The 26,750-nt window shown below is 36.3% G+C and overlaps 1 long non-coding RNA gene and 1 pseudogene across 1 annotated transcript in view; one reads left to right on the plus strand and one right to left on the minus strand.

Annotated features, from left to right (window-relative positions):
* The window catches only part of LOC100479691, a 50,524-nt pseudogene extending 26,997 nt beyond the window's left edge, over window positions 1-23,527 (minus strand).
* Window positions 23,528-23,824: 297 nt separating this feature from the next.
* The window catches only part of LOC117804391, a 78,825-nt gene continuing 75,899 nt past the window's right edge, over window positions 23,825-26,750 (plus strand). The window contains exon 1 of the long non-coding RNA XR_004628767.1: window positions 23,825-24,053. This is a non-coding gene — a long non-coding RNA (uncharacterized LOC117804391). The remainder of the gene's footprint in view (window positions 24,054-26,750) is intronic.

Genomic DNA, 26,750 nt, shown 5'->3' on the forward strand with positions numbered 1-26,750 from the left:
GGGGATATACCAGTTATTTTCTATTCATAGATAAAATGTATTGGCAAAATATTATTCAATATTATGTCTACTTATATATCATTTTGATTTTGTGATATTATTATACAAACACTTTATTTCAATAATGTTATATTATGTATTCCCATTAATGTATGACAGTCATTTAAAATTTCAGAATAAACATACTTTTCTCAAGAAAAAAGGTTACCAGATTTCTCACTTCATAGAATGTAATTATTTTAAACTTTAATAAAGCATAATTATTTTATACTTTAATAAGATTGAAAGACAATATAGCTTAACTCCTATTGTCTTGTTTCCCTTTCTTCTATCCACATTTCATACATGGTTATTGAGGATGGATGAAATTATAAGTATTGAAGGTCATGCTGTAATTATCGAGAGGGAGATAACCAAAATATCTGACTTGTAGTTTGTGAGTTTTTGTCCACTATACCCTTCTATTTCTTCCCAAATTTGCAGCTTTTAAATAGCAATGACTCTTGGTGAATCCAAGTCTTTTAAGCCCAATTTTCCATTAGTTCCTTTTAATCTGTGCATGAATAATATGATCAGCAAATCTGGTTGAGATAAGGGGCATTCACAAAGTTCCAGGCACATGTTTAAGACTGTGCATGTACTTAGCATAAGGGCCAGGATCATAAATCAAACCTAAGACTCTATATTCAGTACATTTTTCAGTCTATCGCACAGCTTTTGGTCTAAATGTTCATTCAAGCCAGAGCATATTACCATGCTGGGGGAAAGGCGAGGGTGGTTATGGCCAAAATATGTAAATGAGCACCTGCTGAAGACCACCAGAGCCATCTGCTGCTTGGATTCTCATACCCATTTGCCGACCTCTTTATGCTAGCTGCTTCTCTGTTCTTCAGGATGTGAAGGGAGGGCCACATTCTCTACAGATTTTAAGGTATTAGCAATCATTGAGATTACCTCATAATGAACTTGTTAAAGAAGTACCCGCTTGATTTAGTGTACTAGGGTCCTAAACTGCTTGAAGACTCTGTGGGTCACTCTTAGAGTGCAGCTTACGAGAATACTTAAAGTTGGCCTTATGGATTCTCAGTCATTCATTCCAGTATTCATTTCAACATTGGCCATAATTCTCGATTTATGATTCTAGGATCCTTTACAATCTAAATTTTCAATTCAAATCAATGTACTCACTAAATACTTTTCCTAGTCTTATCAGCATCTATAAAAAAGTCCTTTAGAAGATCCATTCAATTGATATTAGTATTATAAAAATAAAGCACAGTCAAATGGAAAATTGGAAATACACAGAAAAGAAAAAAAAACAAGAAAATAAAAGACAAGTAATCACACAGACACAACTGTTCAGTTTAGGTACATATTTTTCATTATTAGTGTGTGTATAATTTGTATGTAAATTTTAAAATATAAGTAATATCAGAGCAATGTTATTTATGTATATTCAAAACATAGTTTAATCTCAGGTGTACAAATTATACCATTTAGCAATAAGCCATTAAAAATGTATCCTTTCGTCCGTATTATTCTTCAACATCATTTAAAATGCTTTCATAGTGTTTCATGATTCATAGTGAATCATGATTGATTTAAAACTTCCTCTCTTAAGACTTAGGTTGCTAGCAATACCTTTGTTCAAATTAACTTCTATGAAAATCATTGCATATATATCTAATTATTTCTTTAGGAAAAGCTTCTCAATGTGGATATTGCTGTGTCAAAGAGTATGAAACCTACTCCAACAGATATTTTTAAAGACTTTTGTATGGTGAGACTTTTGAGGTAACTTCATTATCCTTTTTTTTTTTTAGTTTTTATTTATTTATTTGAGAGAGAGTGAGCATGAGTGAGAGAGAGAGAGAGAGCAGAAGCAGAGGGGCAGAGGGAGAAGGATAAGCAGGTTCCCTGATGGCTGAGCAGGGAGCCTAGCCCAACATGGGGCTTGATCCCAGGACCTCCTTGTAACCATGACCTGAGCTGAAGGCAGATGCTTAACCAACTGAACTACCCAGGCACCCCTCATTACCCTTCTTCTCACCATAGTTTCCATTCTTGAACAGTTACTATGTGCTGAACACAGTTCACATTACATGGATTTTCTTGTTTATTTTATATAACAAAATCCTTGCTGTTTACTATTATTATGCACAATTTACTGATTGGGTAGAATTAACTCAAATTTTAATTTGTTCTATTTTTAACATGCTTGATCATGTCAGCAGTATTTATCCTTATGTTTTATGTTTGCTGGCTTTATATGCCTTTACTTACTACTGTTAATAATCCCTTGTGCTTCAAAGATCTTTTACTTTTCTAACATAGAGAGACACAAACTGGAAAACTACCCTGCTAACTCCCTCATGCACTTGTGACAAAGACCTTCCTTCAATCAAATTTGGATACAACTACTTCCTACCGTTCTTTTCATTGTTTCCTTCCTCTTTGGCCATTATTTCCAAGTCAGGTGGTTAGCTCATATGCATGTGCTCATTAAAAACCACTGCATGGAGTCATTCTCTTTCTGAATTAGACACCAACAAACAGACCTGACTTCTAAAAATAATTGATGAGGATTAATTTTACTACCAAATAGAGATATTATAGAGGAGAATTTGGGGGATGTTTAAGAAGTGCCTATAGTGAAAATAGTCATACTACATTTTATATTACATGTGGGTGATGTAATGTTATACATCCCATATTCAAGACTATGTAACAACAAACTTTTTGGTAATGAATTACAATACCTTAGCTGGTAATTCTTTTTTTGAATAATGATACAGAATTTGGCAGAAAAGGACTTCTGGAAATATGATATTTCAGTATTAAATCATTTTATGCAAATAATTTCAATCTATTTTTACTTTTTATGCTTCTACTTAGGAATTTAATTCTCCTGTGTTGGTATGTCAGGTTACACATCTATGCTTATCAATGGATAATAATGAATATTTATTAGTGACTTCTTTACCAATAATAATGTTTTAACAAGAATTACTTAATATGCTTTCCTTTCTATACATGGATCAATAAAATTGTAAAATAGATGCAATAAATAAGATTCTTAAATATATATCTAAATTTTGAAAAATAGTTAAGTCAACTTAACTAACATTCTCAAGAGTATTATTTACTTATAATTGTAAAAAAATTATCACTTTTTTTACAGTAATTTGAAAAACAGCTAAATAAAATTTTAATCAATTCTCTTGAGAATTCAATTTTATCCATCATGCTTCTCTTATTAAAAATAAAAAAGCTTTGTAGCTCTTAGATCCATAGTTATACTTTGTGGTTTACAATGTTATTTCACTACAAAAAAACACTTTTCAAGTTATTTTCAACACTTTCAATACTCTAAACTTTTAGTAAGAGTAGTTTTTAGTTTGATTATCTAGATTTGTTAACCAGTTCTCCCTGAAAGTGTAACAAAAAGCTTCTATAAGCTTGGAGAGGAAGAACATGCTGGACAAGCAATTTATCACTTAGTCTCACAAGCCAAAAAACACTTTGACTCCCATTAAATCTCTTTTGAGAGCTACAGTTGTTCCCCCTTATCTGCAGGACATCCATTCCACACACCCCCAATGGATGCCTGGAACTGCAGATAATACCAAACCCTATATACACTATGTTTTTTTCCTATACTTACATATCCATGACAAAATTTAATTTATACACTAAGCATAGTAAGAGATTAACAATAATAATAATAAAATAGAACAATTATAACAAAAATGGTAATAAGAGTTACCTGAATGTGGGGCGCCTGGGTGGCACAGCAGTTAAGCATCTGCCTTTGGCTCAGGGCGTGATCCCGGCGTTATGGGATTGAGCCCCACATCAGGCTCGTCCGCTATGAGCCTGCTTCTTCCTCTCCCACTCCCCCTGCTTGTGTTCCCTCTCTCATTGGCTGTCTCTATCTCTGTTGAATGAATAAATAAAATCTTTAAAAAAAAAAAGAGTTATATGAATGTGGTCTCTCTCTTAAAATATCTTTTTTTTAAGATTTTATTTATTCATTTTAGAGATAGAGAGGAAGAGAGCATGAACAAGGAGGGGAGCAGAGGGAAAGGGACAAGCAGACTCCAGGCTGAGCGCACAGTCTGATGCGGGGCTCCATTCCATGACCCCAAGATCATGACCTGAGCCGAAATCAAGAGTCAGAAGCTTAACTAACTGATCCATGCAGGTCCCCCTCTCAGAATATCCTATAGTACTGTACTCATCCTTCTCCTTCTTATGATGATGTGAGATGACAAAGTGCCTACATGATGATAAGAAGTGAGGTCAATGACAGAGGCATCATGACATAATGTTAGCTGCTACTCACCTCCTGCCCACTTGTCAGAAGGAGGATCATACGCTTCTGTACTGCCGTTTACTACAGGTAACTGAACCCACAGAAAATGAAAATGTGAAGAAGGGGGGACTCCTATACATTGAAAACAACCAGTTTGTTAGTGTCATGGGTGAGGAAGTCCCATCTTTTAATTCTGAAGTTTAATTTTGGTTTTCCCAAGAATTTAGCAAAATTTCTGGTTTGATCAGGCTACCTTTTTATTGTGGAGTGACTTAATCTCTCCCTCTCTTTGAAATTTTCCTGCTAGAAATTGGCATGTACCAACAAACATGATGGTCTCATTTCTTTCCCTAAACCAGTTTTTTATTAGCTTTGTAGCAATCAAAACAAAATTCATTTTCACCTTTTATTATATGTGCCATTCATACATTTTTAGTTTAGTACTGAAAACCCAAGGGTGCCACTTTATTTTCCACATTACTGACTTTTTAATTGTACCTAATTCATCAGAAGATTTTGGACCATGCAAAATGGCTTATCAGAGCTGAGATCAGCATGCATTCTACTGAAGCCTACTGGGTTTGAAGCATGAGCTATCCAAGATCTCTCTCATGGAGCATCAGCTGTGGGCCCAATATTTTCATATTCCCAACAGTTGGTGTAGTCATGGGGAATCACTCATAACTAAGCTGGAAGAGATTTTTAAAAATCATTTGGTTCCAACCATTTGTGCTATATCCCTATGTAACTCTTCCAAATTGCCATTAAACCACGCTTCTAAATTCTCCTGTTTTGTTGATCTTTCCAGTGAAATAGCTCTTGAATGTTGCCAACCTATTGGTAACTTCTCATTTTTATCCCACTCTATTTCTCAGCAGCATTAGACCCAATTAACAATTATAGCCTTCTTGGGCCACTCTATTGACTTCTCTACCATGACACTTTTCAGTGGCTGCTGCTTTTCATCTGGTTCCTTCTTTTATATCTGATTTCTAAACATCCCCTGTGCCCCAGGGTACAGACTTAAACCCTTTTCTCTTTTCTTCATAGATAATTTCCTCTAGTCCTATGGCTCTAAATACCATCTACATCTTTTTGAATCTCAAATTTGTATCTTTAGCCCTGAATATCCAGGAACTCCAGATCATGTGATATGTCCACTTCCAGCTATCAATCTAGACATCTAATAGGCATCTGAAATTTTACATGTTCAAAAAAACCAGTTGGTTCCCACAGTCTTTCCTTTGTACTGTGAACTTACTCAAGCCACATACATAGTGGCAACCTCGGAATTGTTTATTTTCCCTTAAATCCCATGTGAAAATGCACCAGCAAAACCTGGTAACATTACTAGCAAAACTAATCCAAAATTGAAGCAGATTTATTATGTGTGAATTACCCCCTGAGTATATCTCCAAAGAAAAGCCACATGACACTCTTTCTCTAGGCCATGAGAAATAAAGGGTGAGTAGAGTGCCAGCATCTTTCAGAAATGAATTGTGGAGGATTATTTTCTCTAAAGTAGGGATACTCATGGTCTTACTTGTTGATGGAAATAAAAATATCAACCAAAAAATATCAAAGCTACTATAGATTAGCTATGGACACAAAAGTTCAGCAAAAATCAACAAAATGGGTATTTGTCTCCATGAGAGACACTACAGACGAACAGGGCTCCCTTATTTCTTTTTTAAAAAAGATTTTATTGATCGATTGATTGATTTGAAAGAGAGAGAGGATGCACAAGCAGAGGGAGAAGCAGACTCCCTGCTGAACAGGGAGCCTACGTGAGGCTCCATCCCAGGACCCTGGGATCATGACTGGAGCCGAAGGCAGATGCATAACCCACTGAGCCACCCAGGCACCCCAAGACTCCCTGATTTCTATGAGAATCTCCACACCCCAAGGTTGTAGAGAACAAGGAGAGATACTTAACTAACAGAAACAAAGTAAGTATGGGTGGCTCAGTAGAAAGCAGCGTTGGTGTGGCAACTAGATTATCTAATTTACAAACTTTTGGTGGTTGCTAATGATGGGATTATGACTGAAATAAATGGGCAGCTTCTTGAATAAAGGAAATGCTGCAACAAGAGTATATCCTATGAATTTGCCTCCTAGTTGTCTGTATACGGACTTGTGGCCGTTTCCACGGAAACTCTATGATGGGAAAGAAAAATACTAAAAATTCTTGGTGACATTGGACACTGAATTTCATCTTGACTGAGCAGGAATGCCACATAGGTGCTCCGTTAGAACAGGAGATTGTAGAGATAAGGTAATAAAGCAAGTGCTGACCTTAGTTCAAATGTATGTTAAACCTAGTACTCATTTCTGTGGTTTTTTTCTTTTTGAGTGGGTGGGTAATAAATCTACTGAAGTTTCAATTTGAGTCCCAAGGGGAAACAGCACAGTCAAATTAGGATAATTTTACCTTTTATTTATTTGCTTTTAAACAAAGGGGCTAATTTCAAAGGCATATGAACGTTGTAGAGGAACACAAAGTGAGGGAAACAGGGGCTAACAACAGTGCAGTTTTTACCATCCCCAGGCTCAAAGGGATAAGGGGAAGGAGGGATGCCCAGAAACTGAAGGTAAGATGGGAGGTTAGACAAGAATGCTTTGAGAACAGCAAATTTCTATCAAGGGATGTAGCTACCATGACTTGAACTCACAGAGAGGGAACCAGGAAAAGATATATTCTGACTTCACTCCTTTGCAAAGAATCATTAGCTAAAACCAACCAGACACTTGAGGACTCAAAATGTCATGATGTAATCTGTACAGGTCAGCCTCCTGGGAAGAGATCAGGATAGAAAAGGATGGAAAGTGAATTTGGAGGGGCAATATCAGGCACATCCAAAAACTGACAAACTCCTCACACTGGCCCTGACTTGGGAAGAAAGGGACAGTGTGGAGCAAGGGAAGATTCTAGAGCTTTTTTTCCTTCACAAAAACAATATATCAAAGGTAATATCCATACTTTAAAGTTGTAGTTTTGGTGATTCTTATCACATCCTTATTTAACCATCTGCCTTGGCAGGGGCAGAAGATGGATGCAGTTTGGAGAATATTAATAGATTACCATAAATGTAGTCAACTCTTGGTCAAATTATGGTTTTCTCAATGAAGATTTTATTTCCACCTCTGGTGAATGGTAAGCAGATATTAACCTTAAAAATGATGTTTTATCTTGCCCAACATAGCTGAAAACTCCAGAAGTTTGACTACACTGAGCAGGGATAGTAATGCAAATTCATAGTCTTGTCTCAATGATTTATGCCAAATAGAGCCACAGCCTGCAGGAATCTTGATTGTCTTATCATGCCATAGGTTATCACTGGCTCACTGATGACATTAAGCTGACAAGACCTAGAAAGCCAGAATCTGTTTGTACCTTCAATGCCCATGTAGGACAAGTATGTACTAAACAAAGAGTAGGAAATCCATGGAAATACAAGTTCCTGCAACCTCATTGGAGCTTTTGGGGGATCAATGAGTAGGGTGGCTGTCTGCTTCAAGGGACAAGTTGCTTCATCATATATCACTTACTTTAAGAAAGATGCACAAAGCTTGTTAGGCTACTTGCTAATTTGATGATGGTATATAGCTTGTATAATTCAAAAAGGCAAAAATTCAATAAGTAAATATAAAAATGTGCATTTATCAATATTTTGAGATAGAACAAAGGCTTTCTTTGTGCAAAAAAAAATAGGCTTTGTTTTTCTTTGCTTAGATTACTAACAGTGTTTTCTTTTTTTATAACCACAATTAAGTTTTTCTAAATTGGGTGGGAACTTAGAAACACTTGCAAAACAATTTAAGTGCAGAGATCTTTACAGTCATAGATTTTCCCCCAGTTTTTATTATTGTCTCACACCTAATCATAACTTTAAAGAGTTTAATTTTATTAAATATTTCCATATATTTAACTTAGTTTTTAAAGAATCAACTTTCTTTTCACATTCATATTTCACTACTTTACACAATAGAAAATTAACAAGCAATTTTAGATAGAAGCACAATATACACAAATAGGTCCCCGCATAAATACAATGGAATTTTGACAAGCATATAACAACTCAATTAGTGGCCATAAAAGTGTGTGTATATATAAGAGCATTTGCTAATTTTGCAAATAGGTACAAGTTAAGTGGAGATGGGTTAAGAGGGCTTCAGTTTACCATATTTATGTGTGTACTTACCCAGATTATCAAACGGGTGATTTGAAAGATTACTTACTTTTAGTGGGACCAAGACCAAGAGAAGGACATTGTGTAAGCAGTTTTATTTCTTAGCCCTTATGGTCCGATAGATCCAATGGTGCGGAAATTGTTTGTGGCTGATCAGGATACTGTATGGGTTCTTAAAGAACCACGTATTTTAGTGGTCCAACCAGCTACCTAGTGGCGGCTAATTACATTGGACAGCTTCTTTCATTCTCATGAGAATAGATATTTATTTTGGAATTAAAAAAAAATACCCAAAACAAATAGACTTACTAGTACCAATGTGCATATAGGAAAAACATTAAATGTTGACCTAGGCTATTTAATAGAAAATAAGATATTGATACACAGTAGGAACAGAGAGGAGCATGAACAAAACCCAACTGATTCCCTGGGGAACCTCATGTACTTGACCCAATGGTAGAAACTAAGGAAAGACTACTGTAACTCTCCAAAGTAAAACCACCAGATTTTAGGATTGAAGGTATGATCACCATCCTGAAGGCATTCTAATCTTACCATCTTGAAAGTACCAAAGAAGTGAAAGAATCACCCTAAAAATCTGAATTTAGAAATATATGTAAGAATAGATAAGATGCTGGCTAGGAGAGTATAAACATACATGGGGTATATTGGGAAGTCAAAGGTATAAACTTTATTGGATATTTTTCAAATTTGGCTACCCAACATTCAAACACCTTTTGATTTGGGAGGATTCCAAACTAGGCAGAAAGAAAGGTTTTATTTTTTCTTTAGCTAAGCTAAATTGGGGTATATAGCCCTACTCCTGGCTTTCTGGCAGTTAAACATAGACTTCAGATCTAGTTCAGCTATAAAGATGCTCTAGCTTCGGATATTTGATTTTGATGTTGCTGGGGAGGAAAAATTTTTTGTAACCTTAAAAGATTCTTCCAGCTGATCTGAGGATTAAGTTGACAGGAGACAGATAAACAGGAGAAAACCAAATTTAATTTCATATATACAGGAACCCTATGTACATGAGAGGTTCAAAGACAGAAAGGTAAAATGAGGTATATGTGCCATCCTGAGTAAGGAATGGGATGGGGGTCTGGGGTTCAAAGGGAAGGAGGGCAATTCACAGGGCACTAAGAAGAAGAACAAATATTTGGTAATTAGGTGTTTGCTCAGCCATACATATGGGCCACTCAGGTAAAATTTATCTCTAGTAATAATTAATTCTGGGAAATATCCTCAGTTTAGATTTTTCTCTGTAGTTAAGGGAGAGGCAAAATTTCTCTCAAGGCTACAGGGTCTCAGTTGCCTTCAGCTCAAAGTAGTCCACATGCCAAAGTGGTACATTTTGGGAATACTTGCTCTGAACCCATTCAAGGTTATGAGGTAAAGACAGGGACACTTGTTAGTGTTTAGCTTTATGGTGATGCCCAGTAGTTGTGAGGCCAATGTTATGGCAGTGAATGTTCAATCATTGCAGCAGTGAGCAGCAGGAAGGCAGCAAGAATCTAATTGCATGCTCTTTGACCTCCCATGGCCTTTACTTATTTTGCAAGCTTGCGTATTTGCATGCCAGCTGATTCTTTAGGCTTTCTCTAAATCCTTTTATAAATTCCTCCTCTGGAATGGTCGGCCAGAGCTAGATTCTTTTGTTTACAACCAAGAATTCTGATTGGTAATGTATTTTAAACACATGCAAACATATTTCCTCTTGCACAATGGGCATAGATTTAGCACATTTATGTGGCAGGAATGCCAACTAGGATGAAAACTCTTTAAAGACAATTTAAGCAAGCATAGAACTATAAGTTTATTTGAGATTTTCTTTCCTTTATTAATGATATTCACCTAGCCCACTCATATGCTTGCACAACAACTACTCTATACATTAGCTACTACTTTTACAAATGTTTAAAATTAATATTTACAAAGTTGGCTTGGGGTTTCCCCCTTTCAATATTCTGCTAGAATTAAATATATTATAACCTTAAAGATAAAAGTACACCTACTATTGCAAAAATAGCATATGGTATACATTTTTTTTTTTTTTTTTGCTTATTGATTTTAACTCAGCCTAATATTCATTGAGGTACTACTGCCTTCTCTTTGGTTTAATTTGCATTGTTATGTCTAGTATATGAAGCTGAACATTGAAGAAAGTTTGTTTACATTTACATTTCTTCTTTTGCAAATTATCTTTAAAGTATGCAAGATTTTGTGTATGTTACACATATTTCCCCCCATTTTATTAGTCTCTTAAATTTACTCTTATAATTTTTGCCATATGATATGAAAGTTTTAAGTTGCTATTTTGTGAACATAACAATCTTTTCTTGGTATTTTTCTCCCTTATTTTTGATCCTGGGCCTTGGTTACACTGCCACTACCCTCTGTCCCTTAATCACCAGGGAATAATAACAGCTACATTTTGCATTACCTTTTTGGTTTTTCATTGTTGGAAAAATCAATTTTCTGTATTAAACTTTCTTTGTTTAAAATGTCTAGATGGGGGGCTACTTTTAATTAACTGGAAAATCTCTGAAATTTGTTTCTCTAAGTAGTTTAAGAAATGAATTTAACTTGATCATTTTTTTAACAATTTGTCTAGTTGTTACAAAAAGAGTTGTTTAATCATCCAGTGTTGTACTGAGGATTAGAAATCCCACTTAAAAAAGAAAAAACACTGACTAAATCTGTTTCTGTACTTACCACCTATTCCTTAGAGTTTCTCTATATGTATACCCTTCACAGTCTGTTTATAATCTGATAATATCTGGAAGTTTAAGATTGTCACTATTTGATGTGGTTTTCAAAATTATCTTTGTTGTTTTCTTCCATTTATATTAATTTATCATGTTTTTCCATTATATTATTCTTTCAGAAAAATTACTATCATTTTTGTTAAACTTGATAAAGAATCCTTTAGGATATTTTTAAGAGTGGCTTTACTGTAGAAAGAACAAACATCTTTATAATAACCTATTTTTGTAGCTAGGAACATGAAATGCTTTTCATTTGCTCAAGTTTTGTTTTAAATATTCAGTAAAATTTTTTAATTTTAATTATATAGGTTTGGCAGTTATTCTTAGGTATTTACTGTTTTTAGCTAAAAATCAAAAATATTTTATGATATTGTCTATTAATATTTTAGAAAACTTACACTAAGAGATATTTTATTTAGAATTTAAAATACAAAAATGTGGAACTCATATGTAAAATCTAAAAAACAACTAACAAAGACACAAAGAAATAAACAAACCAAATAAACAGACTCTTCAACACTGAGAACAAACTGGTGGTTGCCAGAGGAGTTGGGTGGGGAAATGGGCAAAATAGATAAAGAGGATTAAGTGATACAAACTTCTAGTAATAGAATAAATAAGTCACAGAGATGAAAGGTGCAGCATAGAGAATGTAATCAGTAATATTGTAATAACATTGTATGGTGGCAGATGGTGGCTACACTTACCATGGTGAGCACTGTCTAGTGTATAGGATTGTTGAATCAATATGTTGTATACCTGAAACTACTATCACTGTATGTTAATTGTACTTCAATTAAACTTTTTGAACTATTGTATAATATTATATATAAATTTGAAAAGAATTTAAGTAAGTTCATCAGCAAATTAAAAACAATACAAAAAGGTATTGAAAATAGCAAACTAACTCTTCTTTATCCACCACTTAGATTAAACAATTAGCAAGGTTTTACTGCATTTGCCTTATCAATCCCTTTTGTCATTGCTGCTATTACTCATATTTTAAAGCAAATCCCAGACCTAATTTGCCCCTGCATACCTCATTATGCATTCACTGTTAAAAAAAATGAGCGTTTTCTTAATATGTATCAATGCTGTTTTCACACCTAAAAATGGTGTTGTGTAATATGCCATCCATTTTCAAGTTTCCCTGACTCTTTAAAATGTCTTTTTACTGTTGATTTGTTTCAATTAACATTAATGTGTCAAATTAGTGTTGTTTCTTTTCTTTTCTTTTTTTTTTTTTTAAGATTTATTTATTTATTTGAGAGAGAGAGAGTGCTGAGCAGGAGCTCAGGGGCAGAGAGAGAGGGAGACAAACAGACTCCCCACCGAGCAGGGAGCCCAACACAGGGCTTGATCCCAGGACCCTGAGATCATGATCTGAGCTGAAACCAAGAGTTGGACACTCAACCGACTAAGCCACCCAGGTGCCCCCTCAAATTAGCATTGTTTCTTAAGACTTTTGAAAATCTGGATCAGTCCTACTTCCCACTGCCCACATCCCCCCAACTTCCTTTTTTAGAACTTTTCTTTATACCTTTGGCTTGTAAAAACTGAATCAGTTGCTCTTAGCAAATGGATTCTGGGTTTTTGTTTTCTTCTTTGTGATTCATTTAACTTGTTCTTTGTCTCATATTTTCTGTGATTGGCAGTTAGCTCTAAAAACTTGATTCGATTCAGGTTCATCTATTTAGGCAAGAATATTTCTTACATAATGATATAAAATGGATTTAACCCAGACAGTTATGACATGGATAAAACCTGAAATAAGAGAAAAATGGGAGTGTTATAACCTACTTAGTCAACCACCTCCTCCCTAGGAATGTGTGTTTAAAATAAGAGCCTTATACTTTATAATTTGGATATTGCTCATCTCACACATATATTTTTGGGTTAAGTCCATGCTATAAAAATATCTAACTCATCTTTTTTTTTTTTTTTTAATTTGTTTATTTATTTTAGAGGGAGAGAAAGAGCACAAGCAGGAAGGGCAGAGGGAGAGGGAAAGAGAATCTCCAGCAAACTCCATACTGAACGCAGAGTCTGACTTGGGGCTTGATCTCAAACCCTGAGATCATGACCTGACCCAAAATCAAGAGTTGGACGGTTAACCGACTGAGCCACCCAGGTACCCCTCTAACTCATCTTTTTAACTGTTATATATATATATATATATATATATATATATATATATATCACATTATCTGATATATATATATCAATCACATTTTATTTATCATTTCTTTACCAGTGAAAATTTTAGTAAAATTGCTAGTTTTTTTGTGCCATGCTGCAATAAATACCTATATGCAGATGCAAAGTGTTTTGTTAATATGGATACCTAAAAGTTTAATTGATCCATCATGTGAAATGTACATTTTACTTCATAGACACCATTAAAATGCATTGACAACTTGCATTTTTACAACTTTACACTCCTGGCATCAGTAGTAGAGAGTACCATTTCTTCACAACTTTTCTGGTGATTGGAAATATCAAACACTTTAATTTTAGAAAAGCTACTTCAAACTGTTGGTTTAATTTGCATTTCTGTGATTTGTAAATTACTACAGAGTTCAACTATCTTCTCACATTCATTAACCATTGGAGTTGTTTCATGTGATGATATTTAAGACTAAATACATGGTCAATGTTTGTAAATTTTTTTAGTGTATATGTTAATTCTGCTGTTACTCACAGGTTTCTATATATTTATGACAATATTTTGTTATTTGTGTTATTCAGATATCTGTATCCTCATTTAGTTTTGTTTACTTGGTTTATTCATGTCTGAGCACTGTGACTGTGGGGTATTCAATTTCTGCCTGTGGTGTTGCCATTTTTTTCCATATATTTTCAAAGCTAGGTTGTTAAGTATATCCACACTTATGACTATTAAATTCTTTTGAAGTATTAGTCCCTATATCAGCATGAAATGTATTTTATTATTCCTTCTTATTAAAAGTGCGTTTTTTAATTCTATTTTTTCTGATTTAAATATTGCGATAAAGCAATATATTGTCTTTTATTTGTCTTTAATCTGCAATATATTTTATTTTAAGGTATTATATATATTTCTTAAGAGTACACTTATCTTGATGAGCACTGAGTACTATGTAGAATCGCTGAATCACTATACTGTACACCTGAAACTAATAGCTATACTGGAATTAAAAGGAATTAATAGCTATACTGGAATTAAAAGGAATTAATAGCTATACTGGAATTAAAAGGAAAAAGAAAAAAAAATCTTTCAGGAGTTGAAACAGACATCGTATTAGTAATTGCTGCTGCTCCTTATGCCCTTTCCTTATAACCTGAAGAAAAAAAAATCAAACAAATAAAAACAAAATGCCATGTTATTAAAATACAACCTCAAATCTGTTTTCCTATCCTTTATAGAAAACTGTGTGTAATGATAGTAATAAAAATTTGTGGAGCCCTTACAAAAAATATTTAAAAATTAAAAAGTATATATTTATGTATTTAAAAACTTTACTTTCTTAAGAGCCATTTTAGGTACATGACAAAATTGAGAGGACGATACAAAGATTTTCCATTTACCCCTTGTCCCCACACATGCATAAGTCTCCATTATTAACATCCCCTTCCAGAATGGTACATTGTTGCAACTGATGGACCTACACGTCATCACCCAAAGTCCATAATTTATTTACATTATGGTTCGTTCTTGGTGTTGTACGTTGTGTAGTTTTGGGTGAATGTATAATGACATATAACCACCATAATAGCATCTTATTATATATTTTTAAATATACAAAACATGTAATTTATTCCCAAGTACACATGAGCCAGCTCAATCAATTCTAATGTTCCTCTATTTTTTACTTAAAATTTAGAAAATGAAAAAGTACAGACCATTTGTCCTTCAGACCATTTGTCAATCACATTTTCCTTTCTCCTCTGCTCCCAGAAATAGTAACTCACTTGAATTTGTTGTTTATCAATCCTATGCATAATTCATACCATTACTTTACATGTACTTATTCACAATGAAATATTATGTTGTGTGTTTCCACAGTTTTTATGTGACATCATACTATATGTGTCATTTGTAACTTCTGTGTCATTTCTGCTTGTTTTCACTTCAAAAGATGTTTCTGCATTTAAGGGGTAATATGTTTTCATTTATGTCCGTGAATAGCTAAACATTGTTATTTTTAAAGTTATTCTCTGATCTTTCTAATAACTTATATACTAAATTCATGATCTGCTTTTTATTTTCACAGCTGGCTTTCCTCATGAGCATTCTGTTTAGTCTGCTGACTTATTTGATTACATTTTTATACCTTTTCTCTCTTCCCCTCCCTTCCCCTACCTGTCAGCCTTTCCTTTCTTTTATCTCTCTTTCCCTCTAGAGGATTCAGAAAATTGCCATTGCTTTCAGCTGGCTCTTTGCTTCAGACCAGATTCTATTGTGCCTCGTAACAATGTTTCAACCCACCCACCAACCCATAATGACGTATCAGTTATTATTGCTTCGGGCTTTTGTAACAGAATCCATGGAGCAAAGGCCAATGGAGCATGCCAACTACAATGGTTTCATCAAATAGAGATTAATTTTTCTCATATAAGAGAAATTCTGGACACAGGCTATCTGTGAAATCATAGATGTCCAAGCTTTTTCCCACCTTCTGCTTCCCCATTGTTAGGACCTGATTTTCATCCTCAAAGACTCCGGAGAGCTCTTATACTTCCATGCCTCCAGAGGGAGAAAGGGAAGTGAAAAGAGAAGGTCAATAGAGCATACCAGCTATACTTATGCTTGTACAAAAATGGCTAGAAATTCCACTAAGTATTTTCCATTTATCTTCTTGGCCCCATTATGCAAATGTGACAACTTCACCACCATGGGATTCTGAAAGGGCAAGTATTTCTAATTGGACATATTTTTCAGCTGAGAAAAATCAGGAACATCTTAGTAAGGAAGAAAGGGAGAGGGAACTTTGGGTGGAACCTAGCAGTGATTTGACGGAGGTGTTGGGGTTACTGCGGATTCATCCTCCAGGCCAGGGGCAGCTGGCTAGGTGTCTGCTCACTTGGCTATGTCCCCATTCTTTTGCCTCTTCCAGACCTACAGCTTCTTCTTTTTTTTTTTTTTAAGATTTTTTTTTTTTGGGGGGGTAAGATTTTACCTTTTTATTTAAGGGGGGGAGAGAGAGAGAGTGAGTGAGCACCAGCTGGGGAAGGGACAGAAGGAGAGGGACATGCAGACTCTCTGCTGAGCTGGGAGCCCAACATAAGGCTGGACACGGGGCTGAACATGGGGCTGGACATGGAGCTCCATCCCAGGACTCTGAGATCACGACTGAGCTGAAGGCAGATGCTTAACCAACTAAGCCACCCAGGCACCCCTGGGACTACACCTTCATATAAAGGAGGATTGGTAACTCCTGCTGGCAGGATTTTTACATTTTTTTAAAGGATTGTTCAAAAATAAAAGAAGAATATGTGATAGAGACCCTCAAAGCCTAAGATATTTACTATTTGGCTCTTTGTAAGAAAATTTCGTGTCCCTGTTTTAAAGCTCCAGGCATGGGCTCCAGCAGGCTTTCCCCTCATCTTCCTTTTTTTTTTTTTTTTAAAGATTTTTTATTTTTATTTATAAGACAGAGATAGAGACAGACAGCGAGAGAGGGAACACAAGCAGGGGGAGTGGGAGAGGAAGAAGCAGGCTCATAGCAGAGGAGCCTGACGTGGGGCTCGATCCCATAACGCCGGGATCACGCCCTGAGCCGAAGGCAGACGCTTAACCGCTCTGCCACCCAGGCGCCCCCCCCCATCTTCCTTTTTAGTTAACTCTAGCTACTAGGTATTATGGAACATTTTTATTTTCCCATTACTCTATAGGAATTATGTTTCCTACTCTCACTTTCTGCTTTTGCTTGGAAGCCCAACATCCCTGCAACTTTATCCCCCTCATTACATTATATACACACATGCACATCTATACATATATGTGTTTATGACTCTCCCTCTCTCTCTATATATATATATATATATATATATATATATATATATATATATATGTGTGTGAATGCCTCATGTATTCCAGTTTTGAGTCAATGAGCAGACGACATTTTGCTGGCTGCAGGCACTGCTTCAGTAGGTCCAGGAACATGAGCTCAAGGTTTTGGTTAATTAGGGTAGGAAGTGTTCTCTCTAGCTAGATATAAAAGAGGAAATGTAAAGCTCAAATGCTTCTTGCAGACCTCCCATGATCAAGATGAAATCAGTCTTAGAACAAAACTGACATTGTGATGGGGCAGCAGAGGCAGGCAGAGAAAACAGAGTAAACCAATCACAAATTCTTTTCTGCCTCTGGATTTCCATTTATGTCCTTACTGTTTTAAGTTTTCCCACTCGGAGTGGTCCGTGGAACAGCAGCATTACTATTGTCTGAGAATTGTTAGAAGTGAAGACTCTAAGGCCCCATCCTAGACCAACAAAATCACAATCTATATTTTATCAGAATCTCCAAGTGATTAGCAGTCGTCAAAATTTCAAAAGTATTTCTATAGCCATGGCTCTCTAGATGTGGTTGGTGGGTTCCTGAGGATTTCCAAGGCCTTTCTGTAAAGTCTGGGAACTCAAACCTGCTTTCATAATTTTAATAAGACACGATTTTCCCTATCTACAGTACCCACTACTATAGTCTTCATATTCTTAGTGAGAAATAATGCAGAAGGGAGTTTTTCTCCCCCTTTACTTTATAGTGGACTTATGCAGTTCCTGATTTTTTTAGCATATTTGTCTCTTTCTTCTTATGCCAGTGGTGTGATTATACTCGGAAGAGCCCACTCTTAGTCTATGGAGTTTAGGTGTGGATGACCACCTGCCCTTACTGCTCTCTCTCTAGGTAAGGAGAGATAACCTAACTTTGGCCAATTAACTCATTTAATTCTCTTACCCAGAAATTCAGAAATTGGCATATGACTCATGTTGGTGCATTCAGAAGAAATACCAAAACTTGTTGTTGTTGTTGTTGTTGTTGTTTTTCTGGCAATATGGAACAAGAAGCTCTCTTTACCTTATTTTCTTTTTAAAAAGGTAGTATAGGCTAGCTTTGCCAGGAGTTCCCTTTGGAGATGGCTTCTCTCTTATAACCAGGTATAGAATTTAGGTCTAAAATACTTTTGCTTAGAATGTTGAAGCCTATGCCATGTTACTGAAGGCCAGGCCTATTTTGTGAAACAAAGGCAAGGTAGAACGTTAACTAAAACTTGGAAATTTACCAGTTCACATTCATTTCCTTCCAGATACTGGTGTTGATTTTTACTCGTCTTTGTAATTGATGATATTGAAAACATTATTTCCCCCTCTATTTTAATGAGTTTTTGAGTGAAGTTTGGGTAGGCTGCATGAATATCAAACCCAGATACATTTTGAATTGAAGGTTCTAGCAACCCTTTTTTTTTCTTTCAATACTCAGTACCTAGCACACTGCCTGCTTCATAGTCATTGCCGAAATAAAGAAGGGGTTTTGAATATAGGTACTTTAACTTCAAATCCTTCCTTGGCTACAATGAACTATTATGTTGTTAATTTTGTAAGGAGTCGAAAACGTTTTTTCAAGGTTGACATCTTATTATTCTACAGGGATCCTCAATTATGTTTTGACTTCTAAAGCTTCAAAGAATATTATGAAAAACCTTATAGAGAAATGTTCCTGTAATTTAATATTTATTGTATACCTAATTTAGGCTGGGCCTTACCTTGGTTTGAATAAAATACAATTCATAATCTCCATGCTCAAAAAGGTCCTATTTAGTGGATAAGATGGACATAAGATACTTTTATCTTGTGTTGTAAGAGCAGCAGATGCAAAACACGGAGTGATAAACTGTGAAGATCAGAGAGGTGCCATTGAGGTGCATGACAAGCAGAGCTAGAGGATATGATGGGCAAAAGAAAGGCATATTCAAATGCACCAGCATTTGATGCACCAGTATTTGGGGGGAACTGTAAACAGTTTGGAATTGTTTGAAAGAGGGATGGTGGGAGATGAGACTAAAGAGAAAGGCTGAATCTGGATCAAGAAAGACCATGTTTGCCATGTCAAGGAACTTTGACGTTACTCAGGTGACCTCGCTACTTACTTTTAAAGAAAAAAATCCCCTTGAAAAACATACAAATCCCTCCTAAATAATTTGAGATTATAATGTCTGTACCTCCCTCCTCCTGTGGGAATCATTTATATAGATAAAGGAGATCCTTTAAAATGTCTTGCAGATTACAGAGAGGCATTCTAGAAATAGTGGGAGGTGGATCAGATGATAGACTTGAAAGGTAGACTTCAGGCAGTGGCTCTGTGAATGGGGAGGTAGATCTGAAGAATTTGAGGGGTGTGAGGATCAAAGGAATTCTATAAATCAGGGCTTTAACTAACTTATTTTCTGATATTTTAGTGAGAAGAAGGAAGCTTTAAAAATAATTCCCGCTTAGGGTTTCATGGACATACCAGTGGACTTTAGATCTGATAATATATGTGATTTACTTTACAAATATGGAGGCTATTTATAGCCCCTTTAGAGAATAATATTTATAAATGTGCTAAATAAAGGGGAAAGGGTTACTGCCTCATGAGCCAAAATAATGAATTTATAGCTTTCTTTGAGACTTCTGACAAAAGTTGCCCACTTACCCCTTCACTTTAGAGTCAATGTCATATTCATATATAGATTTCTTGTTTGTTCAAAGATTTTATTTATTTGACAGAGGAGAGAGAGCACAAGCAGGGGGAGCAGCAAGCAGAGGGAGAGGGAGAAGCAGGCTCTCCACTGAGCAAGAAGCCTGATAAGGGCCTTGATCCCAGGAGCCAAAAGCAGATGCTTAACAGACTGAGCCACCCAGGCACCCCTTTTTTGTTTTTTTTCCTTAAGATTTTGTTTGTTTGTTTATTTATTTATTTATTATTTATTTATTTATTTATAGCAGGGGAGGGAAGGGCAGAGAGGGAGAGAAAAATTCAAGTAGACTCCCCTGCCGAGTTCAGAGTCCTATGCAGGGCTCAATCTCAGGACCCTGAGATCATGACCCAAGCCAAAATCAAGAATTAGACGCTTAACCAACTGAGCCACCCAGGAGCCCTAATGTATAGTTTTATACTCTCTGAAATAGTCTAATATATGTAGGTACCAATTTTATACAGATAATATTGAATTAGTTTTGGTGTCCCTGTGACCTTTTCCTAAATTTCTTCTGCTCTTTATTTCTTTACCTTCGTTGTAATTTGCATTTTTGATTTTACAACTCGGTTGGTTAGAGTAATACTTCTCAATTTCTTTTACATCATGACATACTTAAAAAATGATATAGGTATACAGTACATGAAAGGCAACAGATAAGGCTGCTGGCTTTAGGAGACCACAAGCCGGATGCTCTAGCCCCCCATACCTTATCAGACCTCTCGACGCTGGAGGGAATTGCTATCAGCTCACAATCCCCATAGTCCATTCACACTGGTTGGAATGCTCTGAGCTGTGGACTGAAACTTCAAGTGCTCCTGACGATGGGAGTGCACGCCTGCGTTGTTCAGCAAGTATTGTGATGGCATTTGACGTATCATACAGTACAAATGCCCCCTGGCTCAAGGAACAATTGCTAGCGGTCACATAGGGATGTTGCAACATGGTATACAGAACTCAGGACAACACACAATCTTTACAGAGAACATGAATGAAAGCACATATTTTACTGATAAGGCTCAGGAGCATTTGATAGAATATTGTAAATACCCAATTCTTTCCTTTCATAAATGAAAACACTTGAGACTAAAGAAATGATGTGTCTTGACTAGAGGTTAAATGGCTGGACTGTAAGCTCTATGAAGTCAGGGACATTTTGTTAACTGCTATAGCCTGTTGTATGGTAGAGTTCATAGAAGATGGCAGAAGTTTTCTAAAATATTGTTGAGTGAATGAATGAATGAAGTGGCCGGGGTCACACAGGTAATGACAGCCAAAATGAGAATTACAATCTTCCACCCCCCAGTTCAGTGATTTGATCCAGTGTGTCTAAGACTGTATGTCACATTGTTATCAATGCTCTATGAATAATTCATTATGTGGCACAAAGCACAAAAGGTCATGAACACATTCTAGAATTGAATATCTTAAGGATTTACCTTCTGTTTTGTAACAGTTCCTATCCATCATATTCATAAATCAAACATGAAATATTTAGGTTGCCATAAAGCTTATATTTACCTTAATAGATTTCTATAAATATAGTTAAAAACAACAAAGTTGATATTAGATAGGCTTTCGCGAATTTTTTTCTTTTTTGGTAGTTATAATATTTTGCCGTTTTCTTCAGTGGTAGAACATATTTAGGTTTGTCTTTATTTCCCACTAATTGAATAATGAAAGGCAAAACTTTAATAAATAATTACTGATGTATCCTATACGCATTAAAATCAGAGTGAGCACTGTCACTGAAAGGTTATGTCACTCACGAATTCATTAAACATTCATTAACCTCACCTCAGGTATAGGTGTCCTTGTTTACATATTTCAGATTTGCATACACATGCCCTGAACAAGATTTCAAAAATATTTATGGCCCTATGACCACCTTAATTATGAATCCCCAGGTAGATATTTGTGAAATCCTTACCCAAAATGGCTTTTCCCCCTCTACCAGGTCTTTATGCAGTTCAATATACAAGGTGACACTAAGATGAGACAAATGAGGTTTCAGTGTGGGTGCCTCCATCTTCCTCCCATGCTTCCTGGTCTCCCTGGCTGCCAAAGCCAGAACGGACCTGGGATAGAATGCTTGGTCATGGGGAAAGCTGCTGCAGTTGGCCTGACAGTTGGGGAAAGAAGAAGGCTTCAATTTTTCACAATGAATGATGTTCTCATTCTCTAATATATGGACTCAACCCACTTTCTGAGAATTGTGTTTCACAGAGGGTCCCCCAGACTGAAAGATATTTAATTCTTTGATAAGGTTTTTGTGAATATTCATGTGGAAATCCTCCATGTGATCCTGGGTTTAGGCAGCACCCTTGGAGGTATGTAATCTGGCAACTGGCCTTTGTGTTTGGTGAAATCCTCACTAGTGTTTGTTAGTAGCAGATATTTTCCAACAGTTCACCAAAATTCCAGCAGTAATGGACAGAGAAGAATGCATAGTGAGGCACCTTATAGATGATATCCAGTTCTTCAGTGGAGATCTGCTCAATCTTATTTAACACGTCGATACAAAGGATATAGACTCTGTTTCCTTCCACCACTGTCAATGAAGTCATCTGCTGTGACATCACTATGCAGAGCCACACCAGCATTACTAATTTTATATTTAGCCAGAATGCTCTTCACACTCTCAGCTTCCAGTTCACTTTGAGGGCAAGTGACAGTGAGATTGATGCCTCTCTCATCCTTCTTCTTAAAGCCAATGTTAGGGGGTTTGCTGTTCAAGTAAATGCTAAAGGCTTCCAGCTTGTTTTCAATTCTCTTCTCAGGTCCCAATGATTCCGGGACATCCAGAACAACAAGGATCAAATTACATGCTCAGGCCACTGCAATGACTTCCTTTACTTTTTACTTTCTTGGCACCCTCATTGATAACAGGGAGATCCAGAAGCTGGGTCTTGACACCTTTGTATCTGATGACATGAGGAACTGTGGTGAGAGTAATGAACTCAGGCTGTCATGTTGAAAACAACCCTGGCACGTTACTGAGCAGTGTTGACTTCTCCACAGATGGAAAATTCACAAACCCAATATTTGAACATTACCTGTCTTGGCCACATCAAAATCTTCTCCCAGCCCACTACCACCACCATCTGGAGTAACAAGTTTTCTGCAAAGCTTAGAAAGGCAAGCTTTAATCAGGCTTAGGTGGTGTGCTGTGGACTTGTTTTTCTTGAGTCTGAGCCATCTCAGCTTTGATCTCTGTGATCTTGGTTAAGGTGCCACTCCTGGTGGTGAATCCTAGGGGGTGTAGTGGTCACTATACCTGGTGCAGATCAGCCAGTTCCATCAGGTGCTAATGCAATGCACAGATGAGGTACTTTCTACTTCTAGTGAGAGTTCTGCCTGTGAGGCTCATGGAGACACACAGTATGGAGCATTCTCCTCCCCTCTCCCCTCAGCCCATTTTTTTTTTAAGTTGCTTTTTTTGTTTGTCATTTCTTTATTGGGGAAGAGGATGCATCATTCACTATGGAGGTTGGTGCTGGCCCCTCTGTACACACAGGTTTGTATTGCCGAACCCTGCATACTGAATAAAACAAAGAAGAAAGATGAGTTTATTGCAAGGGTTTTGACCTACAAACTTGGAAACTCAAGGCTATGGGAGCTGTGAGTTCCGAGTTGCTCAGAGACTAAAGGGCTTTTTTTTTTTTTAAGATTTATTTATTTGAGAGAGAGTGTGAGCGAGCACGTGAGTGGGGGGAGGGGTAGAGAAAGAGAGAGAGGGTCTCAAGCAGACTCCTGGAGGAGCAGGGAGGCAGTGAAGGCTCCATCCCAGGACCCTGAGTTTATGACCTGATGCAAAATCAAGAATCAGTTGCTTAACCAACTGAGCCACCCAGGTGTCCCCAGACTAAAGGGTTTTAATACAGCAAATGCAGGATGTATTGGCCTTTTCAGCTGATTGCCTAGTGATCTTCTTTCATATTTGGATCAGGGTAGCCCAGTCAGTGGAACGGGAAAGTCCCTAGATGACATAACAGACTTGGTGTTTGGGGATTGGTTGGCGTCCTTTGCTGATTTTTGAGAAAAGCTGCCAATTTCTGTAACTTAGGTAAGTTTGTTTTGTTTCTCTTTAATGCGACTGTACTGGCCAACTTCATTTTATCCTTAACATATGTGACTCCATTTTTGTTTTATTTCTACAGTATACATGTGTATATATACATAACCATAGGAGGCCAGAGCTCTGATGGATTGAGGAGCTCTAGCTCTTTTGTAAATTAGAGTATTAGAAAGAGACTGATTCTAATGGATGGGTGGCTGTTCCCCCACTGTGGTGGGAAGCCAGCTCTGTCTGCAAGCCTGGGTACAGCAGAAGCACTGGGGGATGGGTGGGAGTGGGAGTATCTGGACGGTGAGAGGAGCTTGGGTGGACATAGCAGTCTCTATCCCTTCCACCCTGTCCTAGACTGGTGGCCAGGTCTAGCCCTGCCCCTGAAGCAAATCACTGGGCTCTGTGGAGACAGGGCCTGAAGACCCTGAGCACTCCATGAGACCACTCCTGGGGCCCTTCTCTGTGCCATACTTGTCAGGGTCCATGACTTTTCATCTTTCATGATAATTTACATTAATCAACTGTTGGGGGGGAGGAATGAGAAACTGAATCATTGATTATAATAATTAATAGCAAGTTGACAGAGTGATATGAATAATACTGCTGTCCCTTTCACTCTCCTCTAGGCTGTAGTGTATAGAAAGTAGACACTAAAGTGACGATTTAGCAATTGCCACAGTATCTGTGATTTTTGAGATATGATGGAAAAAGGAAAGGTTACACAATTTAGAGTAGGGAAACACTAACAATTTGTGTTTGTTTTTATTTTTTTTATTTTTATTTTTTTTTAAAGTTTGGTGTTTTTTTTTTTTTTAAGATTTTATTTATTTATTCGACAGAGATAGAGACAGCCAGCGAGAGAGGGAACACAAGCAGGGGGAGTGGGAGAGGAAGAAGCAGGCTCCTAGCGGAGGAGCCTGATGTGGGACTCAATCCCATAACGCCAGGACCACGCCCGGAGCCGAAGGCAGACACTTAACCGCTGTGCCACCCAGGCGCCCCTTGGGTTTGTTTTTAAAGGTTTTATTCTGAAAATTGTGGGGCTTTAGATCTGTAGTTAATACTAGAGAAGAGTTTGAATTTTCTTATGAAAGAGACAGTTTATTCACAGAGAAAAGGGTGTATTGATTAGTAGGAGTTACTATGTGGTGATTTACAATAAATTTTGCCAAAAAAACCCTTAATTTCAGGATTTGGAAGGGTTTGGCTGGTATACCAGAAACAATGTAACATGTTCTTAGCTAATAACAGTTTTTTAAGACATGCTTGAAGGAGAAATAGAGACACGCAGACAAGATGATTCTAAAGATGAGCAAACTTTTAGCTTCTTACAACAACATAACAGAAGATTCCTGTGTAGCAGTTGCACAAATAATTGGCACAATTCTGTTTGAAATTTAGTGATGACTTAGAACACAGAGGCATACTTATAAAACTAATCAATATTCATTTGGCAGTACAAAATTAATAGCTAATGTAATCTGGAGTAGAATCAGAATTCAGAAATCTCTCTAAGAGTTGGAAATAATGGGCTCAATTTGATAAGAAACTATACGAAATGTCTAGAATAGACAAATTCATAGAGACAGAAAGTAGATTAATGGTTACTAGGGCCTGAGGGAAGTGGGGACTGGGGGGTGATTACTAATGAATGGTTTCTACTTGGAGTGATGACATGTTCTGGAATCAGTTAAAGGTAATGGTTGCATAATTTTGTGAGTATACCAAAACCTACTAAATGTACACTTTAAAACAGTGAATTTTATAGTAAGTGAATTATATCTCAATAAAAAGCTCAAAAAGACATTTATTGCTAATAAACTGGGAATAGAACAAAAACGTATGAAAAACAGAAGGAAACTGAACACAGTAAAGAATTTTTATCTTGCACAGGTAGCCAGGTAAGACTAGTTGCATTCAAAGTAATTTATGCATTAAAAAATGAATAAAAATAAAATTATATTATCTCCATTATTGTTTGGCATTGTTTTAGATATTCTAACCAGGACATATGTTTTAAATATTCTAACATGATATATATCATATTTAAATACTGGAAAAGAGAAGGCAATGCTATATTCAGTGCAGATGATTTGATTGTCTACAGAGAACGCACAAAGGATTTAAAATGAAAACATTTATTTTAATTTTATTTTATTTAAGCACAGTTGACACACAATGTTACATTAGTTTCAGGTGTACAACATAGTGATTTGACAAATCTATACATTATGCTGTGCTCACCACAAGTGTAGCTGCCATTTGTCACCATGCAACACCATTACAATACCATTGACTATATCCCGTATGTTGCAGCTTTCATCCCTATGACTTACTCATTCAAAATGAAAACATGTAAATTTGAAATTGAAAGAATTCAAAAAGGTGGGTGGATAAAAAAGAATTATTTTAAAAAAATCAACAGCTTTCCTATATGGTATAAACAAACCAACATAATAGGATATTAAATGGAAAAGAGAGCTCATTCACAATAATGGTCTAAATAATAAAATACTCAGGAGTTAAATTCTTAAGATATGTGCAAAAATGAAACCCTTATATGGGTCTCAGAGACGGACAGTTGTAGGAAATTGGTTGAAAACAATTTTATTGTACAGAATTTTTCTAGGTAGAGAAAATATTTTTTAGGTAGAGAATCCAAAACTTCTATCAGATTTACAAATGGCTTTAAGA

The sequence above is a fragment of the Ailuropoda melanoleuca genome, chromosome 1 (assembly GCF_002007445.2).
Source record: "Ailuropoda melanoleuca isolate Jingjing chromosome 1, ASM200744v2, whole genome shotgun sequence".
Taxonomy (NCBI): domain Eukaryota; kingdom Metazoa; phylum Chordata; class Mammalia; order Carnivora; family Ursidae; genus Ailuropoda; species Ailuropoda melanoleuca.